This window comes from Chinchilla lanigera, unplaced genomic scaffold, assembly GCF_000276665.1.
Source record: "Chinchilla lanigera isolate Chin_1 unplaced genomic scaffold, ChiLan1.0 scaffold00139, whole genome shotgun sequence".
Taxonomy (NCBI): Eukaryota; Metazoa; Chordata; class Mammalia; order Rodentia; family Chinchillidae; genus Chinchilla; species Chinchilla lanigera.
The window spans coordinates 1,944,287-1,952,691 of NW_004955540.1; positions in this window are offsets into that span (position 1 = coordinate 1,944,287).

Sequence of the window (8,405 nt, forward strand, 5' to 3'; positions counted from 1 at the left end):
CAACAGTAAAAACTCCAACCAATGGCGTGACTGAACGTCCTCCGACTCTTTCTTGCTGGAGTCGTAATGCCTGAGGGCGTCTTGGAGGATATTTACAGCCGCAAGAGCAGGTTGAGACATTTATTATTTGACAACCGTTGGTCGGGCAGGTGCCTGGATCTTCCATTCTCAGGGCCGAATTTTTTTTCTTTTTAATAAGCAATGGAATAAGGCAGATTCAAACAGGGGAGGGAAAGTAAAATAGACACAGGAGGAGGTAGAGATGGAGGAGCGTAGGGAGAGATGCCTACCTTACACGAGCACAGCCTAGTCCCAGGAGGTGGCCTCTGAGCAGAGACAGCCGGGTAAAGATCTAGGGGAAGAGATTTCCACGTAGAGAAAACAAGTGCTCTGGCTAGCTTGGAGTATTGCAGGAAGTGAAAGCAAAAACTGATGACTTCTAGTTCATCAAGCGGACTTGCATTGCTAGCAGGTGAGAACCCATCCTGTTTTCAAAAAACAATCTGTAAAAAGACCCTGAGTAGAACTTCCCGGTTGTTTTAGAGTTAGGACCTATGGCTTAGGATTGACAAAGCCTTAAAATAAAGACCACCAAAACGTATCTGTGGTCAACAAAGTTTGATGTATAAACTTGCTCCAGGGATTGTGATTCAGAGGACCCATCTCACCAAACAAAAGGGACATTATTGGGTTAGCGGGAGAGAGTTACAAAAAAATTATATGAAACAGTCTTTTGAAGGACCGGAAATAAAGCAGAGCTGTATGCAATATCAGATTATCCTCGGGCCTGGGCCTGAGCCCAGGAGCAGACTCCGGGCCCTCACTCGTTCAGAAGCTCATAGTCAAGATAAATGTGGACTTTGAGGTCGGAAATTCGGTGTCTAAAGTTTTCCATCTGGATTGAAAAATTCAGTGTTAAAGTGACCCGCATGGCTCAGATCCTTCAGGCAAGTATGGATATTCCACTCACGCTGATATAATCTGAACAATTCCCAACACTCTTACTGTTTAGAGAACATGGATCAGCACCCCGTTCTCGATGTTAATTAACAAAAGCACATTCTACACAATAGAATGACACTAAATAGTCCACAGTCCAAAAATGAAAGGATACATCTGAGGACTTAATGAGTAACCAGAATAGTAAATATATGAAGAAACGTCTCACTCATTCGCAGCTGGTGGGAATACAAATTGGTACAACCTTATAAGGAAGATAACGCTGATATAAAATAAAAACTAAGTAGTTGTATAATAACAGAAATGAAGATACTACTTTTGTCTCTCTCTGCGACAACCACTACTATCCTACATACAATGAGAGAAACAGATTTAGCTTAGATTTCCAACTGAAGAGAGTCCCTCTAACGAACTCCTAAGTATGGTGCATGTATAAAAAATAAGCACAGTGTCTGACAGTATTTATTCCTAGGCTGTGTTCTTGATTTCACATAATGAGTGCTCTGAAATTCAACTTCAGGCTTTAGAAATACTAAAGTTTATACCATGGCAATGCCAGTTATTAGAAATACATTGTAAAAATTACTTCTTGGAACTTTAGTTTCTTTATCTGTAAAATGGGGCTGGGTAACAATAGTATTAGACTGTTTGTAGCCAGTACTTGAAGCAGTATTGCTGTTACTCTAAGGCTCAAATTGGACATGCCTCTCCTAGCATGTTTACTGACCTGTTTACCAGCAGAGGCATTGTTCTCAGCGGAGACTAAAAGAGATAAGATAGGGCATGGAATCTTGTAGGTTCCTGGACATCTGGAGATAACCGAAAAATTTACACTGGACTCCTCAAGGACTCTGCCCACTGAGGTGCAAAGCCAGAGAACTTTCATCACTGATGTTTATTAACATCGTCCTGCCTAATGTTCATTGCCTTCTTTCAATCCCTATAAAAATGGTCCACTTCTTTTTGTTCCCTACTACTACTATTCTTTTTTTTTTTTTTTGCTTACCTGTCTTTTTAAAGTATTTGACATTAAAAGTGTATTACTTTGTAATTTTTAAAAAGTTAATTAGTAGGGGTAATTGTCTGCCTGCAAACTGTCCTGCCCTAAGGATAGAGCAGTTGTTTTCAAATGATAGTAGATCTAAGGATTAAGGAGAACTTGGCCCATCCCTCACTGTTCAGGACATTTGCCTCAAAGGTGAGTTATCTTTATTCATCTTACAAAGAGAATTTACCCAATAGTCCCAGATGGTTTGCCCCAAACTTAATCAATTCCTTATAAGGAATTTCCTGTGTTTAATAATACAAGATGTTAAAAACCTGTAGGTAGCCAAGCTTGGTAATGCACACCTGTAACCTACATTCTGGGAGGCTGAAACAGGACGATCACAAGTTTAAGTCCAGCCTAGACAACTTAGCAACTTATCAAGACCCTGTCTCAAAAAAGGTGTGTGTGGGGATAACTCAGTGCCAGAGTCCTGGGCTCAATCCCCAGTACCAAGGAAAAACATGCAAGTAAATAATACTGAGCAAGATCCCAGAAAAATATGGTGATGTGGGGCAGGTAACTCACAATTAATGAGACTATGCATTGGTACAGCCTCTATAGTGAGCAGTTGGTAATATTTAAATCTACATCTAGGAATTTAAGCTTGAGACAGACTGCTACATTTTTTAATGTACAAGTAGTCATTAATGTAATTATTAAAGTAGAAAAGATTTGAAACAGCTAATATCTGCTAATACAAAGAGGATTAAGTAAAGTACAATATGGTTTATCCATATAAGCAAAAACTGTGCAGCCTTCATTACAATGAAACAACTTTTTATACCCCAAAAATAGAATAATCTTTAAGATACAGTATGTTGTAGTCAGGGCTTGCAAGGGAAACAATTTAATACAGGACACATAATTTATAGAATTATTTCATAATATTTACTCAAAAGAATCAAATGCAAAAAGAGTACAAGAGATCTGTCCACACACTAGAGATCCAAAGAACCCAGCTGAAGGCCTGGATCCCATGGCAATGTCTTCCAGAAGTCCAGCTGGAGGCCTAGAGCTTATGACAATGTCTCATGCCAGTCTTTATCAAGGATCTGCACTGGAAAGGCCCAAAAGTCAGTGGTGGAAGCTAGAAAGTGCACCAGGGAATGAAAAATCTCTGCTAACAGGCTGAGGGATCTGCGTGGGAGCCAGAAAGCAGCACTCAAAGTATAGCCCAGCGCCCCCACCCCCAAAGAGAGCAGCAGTCATCCTCAGCAACAGGGAGATCCCAAGCTCCTCCTATGATGAAAACAGCCAAGTTCCTATCAGGAAAACAAGCATGACAAGCTTCTCCAGGAGAACCAACAGCACCACCTTTTCCTTTCCAGTTCTCCTTTTTATGTTATTGACAACAACCCTCAGGTGGAAAGTCCTCCACAACCAGCACCACGCTGATTTAGTTCTGCTGTGTGTTTCAAGTTGACCAACAGTTGTCAATCCACTACGCAGGATTAAGAGGTTATCAACTATTTACAGGTATGCATTACCGTTGAATGGTGCAGAAGGCATGCACAAAAATACACATACAGTAGTTGATCAGAGCAGTAGTCAAGTCTAGGATGGATAACTCAGAAGCAGAGACAGGGATGGAAGGGAGATATTTCATTGCACATCCTTTTGTACCTTTAAAGTTTTGTCCCATGTATATTTACTATGTATTAGGAAATTTTGAAAATAGAACAAGTTTCCTTAAGAACAAACAACTTTGATATCAGACATTTCTGAAAAATGGAGAAGTAGATGCCTTAACTATATCTTTCTTGCTGTAATTGAAACATATTTCCCATTGTTTCTCTCAAAAACAGAACTTAGAAACAGGTTGGAGGGAGACCAACAGTCAAGAGCACAGTATTGCCTAGTACTGAGGCTTGGCACTGCTCAGTGCTGCTGCAGGAGGCTGATGACTCAGATATTCTGTCACAACAGTCACACAGGAAGCCATCCTAGTGGGATGTCTGCCATGGCAGTGGCAACTCTTCAGGAGTTGAAAGCAGATTGCAAATAGGCCCCAGTCCTTATGTGAACTAGCAGACAGTTTTGTCAGCCACACCTTGCAGGTGAAGATGTCACAGTAGGAATAATAACATCACCATCATGCCCAACAGAGCCACAGAGCCAATCCTGTATTTTAGCCACATTAGGAAAATTTTCACTCATGATACTTGGCTGGGAGACCTGAGGAGTACTAAACAGATATAAAGCAGTTGTTATTTGTTCTTGGGTGACTGTGTGTGTGTGTGTGTGTGTGTGTGTGTGTGTGTGTGTGTCCAAGTACTAACTAAAGTCGGTCTGTGGAAGATCCAGTCTGGATTACGATCCTTCCTCTGTCCTTTGCTGATTATGTGACCATGGGCAAGTCACTAACTTTGTAGCTGACTCATCCAAATGGAATAGTATTATCTCCCACCTGCACTGAGGTTCTTTGTTTTAACTGACAGCCTGATGCTTACTAAGGTCTGTGCTTGTACTTTTCATACAAGGTCTCTTTTAACACACTAACTCCCATAGGTAAGTACTATTACTATGCAACTGAAAAACAGAAATTAATTTCTCCAAAGTCACATAACTAATAAGTTGTGGCTCAAATCCAGGTATATTTGACTCTATATTTGATTCATCTTTTAACTACTGTACCTGTGTGATAAATGTAAAGGTTCTTTATAAATTCCAAGACATCTCATAGGTACTAGTTTTATTCTAGTAACTGACTCAAATGGATAAATGAGGCTGGCTGGACCAAAGAGTTTATGTAGGAGAGATTAGGAAGAAAATTATTTGGTATACAACTTCTCTTAAAAATTATGTGAATCAAAATAATCAGGATAATATAAATCCAAGCAATAATTATTGATAGTCATAACTTAGAGTTTATATTCATTATCTGAACTACAGTTAGTTATATTCATTCAAGATATGCCCTGAGGAAAACCTGTTTCTAAAATGTCCTTTTCTGAACCAAAGAAAAATTGTTAAAGCTAATTATCAGTGTTAGAATGTGAGATGATTTAAATGCGGGACTCTTTTCAGTTGGCCTTGGACCTGACTCTACCCAGGGTGTTGATATTCCACTAGAATTAAGGTACAGGCAGAATTCTCAAGAAGGCTTTTACTTGGTGACACATCTGGAGAAAGGCACGTTAACCAGCGCCCTGAACTATTCCCAAGACATGAGGCACGAAGCCAGGCATGATAGACTCCTGTAATCCCACTGCTCAGAGAGTAAGACAGGAGGGTCACAAGTGCAAGGACTGCCTGCAAATGCTTAGCAAGACCCTATCTCAGAGAACCTTCCAAAAAAAGACCAGGCTGGGTCCCATCACCATCAAGACAGCTGGTAACCAAAATGAGTCTACAAGTTTAATAATTAAAAACCAGGGGAACAGAATATTCCAGGAGGATTTGGGAGAGGGGATACTTATTGAAGAGATGATTTAAACAATTATATCATCTCCTAATCTTTGTCACTATAAATGCTATTGTCTTTTTCATTTTCCTTTACGTTTAAAAAGGCTTTCTCATTTCTACAAAGCCTTAATAAATATCATTTAGATACTAATATCCAGCCAGTGGTGTAGCGTTATTTGTGGCCATTCCCCTATTTCTGGTATCTGTTTTCCAATACTATATGTGGTTCTATAATGAATATCTCTGTGCATATGTGTTTTGTGTTGTAATTTTTATGTTTTGCTAATACAGTGGACCCTTGACTTATGAACTCAATTCATTCCCAAGGGCTGGTTGTAACGCAGGTTGTCAACTGAAGGCTCAGGCTCCTCTACACAGCCTTCAAAGTCTCTCTCCTGTACACAGGTGGATCTCAGTGTTTTTAGACAGACAGTGGCCCAGGACTCCTCAATTAGCTCCCTACAGGAAAGGATGTCACAATGTTCCTTCCAGAACTCTTAAGGGTTAAATCTGTATCTGAGACCATCTGGAAGCACAAGTGGCCGGCATTCAGGTCATAACTCAAGACTTTGGTCATAAGTTAAAACTAAGATTCTGGTCTTGACCCAAGTTGTTCGTATGTCAGGCCAGTGGTACTTTCAGTCCACAGCTGACATTTGTTGAACATTTATAGTTTGATTGGCACCAAGCTACACCCATTATGGACATGGTATTAATTAGACATTACAATAATGGGGTACTTTTATTTAATTTTACAAAAGAAGATACAACCTCAGAAAAATAAGTAACTTGCCCCTTGCTATCAAGCATATATGTAAGACTTAAAGCCAAAGGTGATGCTCTTTCATTCATTCATTCATTCAACAATTTTGTTGTTATTCCTCCTCCTCGTCCTCCTCCTTCTCTTTCTCCTCCTCCTAGGTTTTGGTTTTTGTTTTGTTTTTGTCATGTGCTTGTTTTATACCAGTCACTCTTCAAGAAATAAACCAAATTGACTATCATTGCTGCTTTCTTGGACCTTACTGTCTAGAAGAGGCAGAAAGGTGACCAAAAGGGATAACAGTAAGATGTATGGTAGCTAAGATGTATGGTGGGTGATGTATGGTAAACATTAAGAAAAAACAAGAGGCTACAGTTTGGGCTGGTCAGAGAAGGCCCCCGTGACCTCAGGAGACACTTGAGGAAAGACAACAAGGTGGTGACAGAAAAGGCAGTGTGCCTATGAAGGGGCCTTGCAGTGGGAGAGTGCCTAAACCAAAGACCAAGGACACAGCGATTGATGTGACTGAGCATGGCTGAGGGAGGGAAGCAGGGTCAAGGGCTAGGAGAAGGAGAAGGGCACCTGCAATCACAAAGGACATTGTCAATACTGACAGGGTCTTGCATTTTATCTCTTCTTACCCAACAGACCACAGTGCTTCTGAGTAATTGTGTTGAACTGATTTCAAAGTAAGACATGAACAGCTTAATGGTTGGTAACTCCCAGACCGCATTTGAGAACCTAACTGAATTTAGGTTACAGGGTCCCTCGTTGCACACTCTTCCAAGACTCTATGCAAAATTTTTGTATTCATGATTTTATATCTTTTGATTATTACCAAATGTTTGTTGTCTCCATATATAGTGCAATTGTAGGTCACATCATTAATACATGGAGATTAATGAAAAGTCAGCGGTGCATTTTTTTCATAATTCACTAAAAACACATGGAGGAATGCAGAGAAAAAGCTATGGCCAAATTGTACATACTGAGCAGTGAGGGCCAAGTGGAACAATGGTCCTCTTCCATGGAAAGACACTCTTGTTTACTTCAGGGAGAAGCTTGCCCGAGATTTGGAGAAAGACACCTACTCATAGGACACAAGAACTGAGTTCAGTGTATTATTCAGCAAGTCAAGTTGCCCAGTGTCTACCTCATCCTCTCAGAATTCAGCACTCTCTAAAGTCTGCTGCAAGATAATCCTGGCATCATCAGCCACTGTATCAATAAAAAACACAATTGGCTTTGTGATACAGTACTGGAAGAAAGACAAGAGGTCTTCATTCAACCAGCATACGAATTCACCCATCTTCATAATCACTTCCGTAATACCACCCTTCTTTACAAGTGATGAGAAGTCCAAAGTCTTGGGGGTAGTTTTTCATCTCCTGCGCAGAGGTACCCATCTTCTGAGAAATCTTCCAGATTGATTTGTCATCCAAATCAAAACATCTTCAGTTAAGATGCAACATGATTGCTGTACCCTAACCCTGTAACACACTTTCCCCAGAGTAGTGATACTCAGCCCTATCGGACCAAATGCTCTCTTTTTAAAATAAATAGTTGCTATTCCAAAATGCAAAGCACAAGTTATGAACAATAATTCCAATACATTAAATGCAATGTTGTAATTGTCATATAAATGAGAAATATGGAAAAATCAATTTATACTATAAAGGTATTTTAATATGATAGCGCTTGGACACAACTATGTTGGCAGATATAATGAAAGAGTCTGATGTCTGCAGTGATAGAGTCACAATGAATAAAGAGGCACAAGAACAGATGGATACTTGTGTGTTGTATTTATGACCTGTGCCAAAACCTATTAAAAGATACCAAACTGTAATGGTTTATATCTTGGTGACCCACCAAAGCCTCATGCACTCATAGGTGGGGCCCTAGGGGGGTGATTGGATCATGGGGGTGTGATACTCATCAGTGAATTAGTCCACTGATGAGCTTATGACTAAATGTGGTGTTGGGGGGAAGTGGGTCACTGGGGGCGTGGCCTGGAAGGGTAGATCTTTCCTCCTCTTTTGATCACTTTCTGCTTCTTGCAGCCATGCCATGAGCTGTTTCTTCTCTACCATGCCACTTTGCCTTGGGGCCGGCTAACTATGGACTGAAACCTCTATAGACTGTGAGCCAAAATAAACCTTTTCTCCTTTAATTTGTGGGTATCAGGTGTTGTGTCTCGGTGAGGAGAAAGTAACTAAGACATGAACTTTT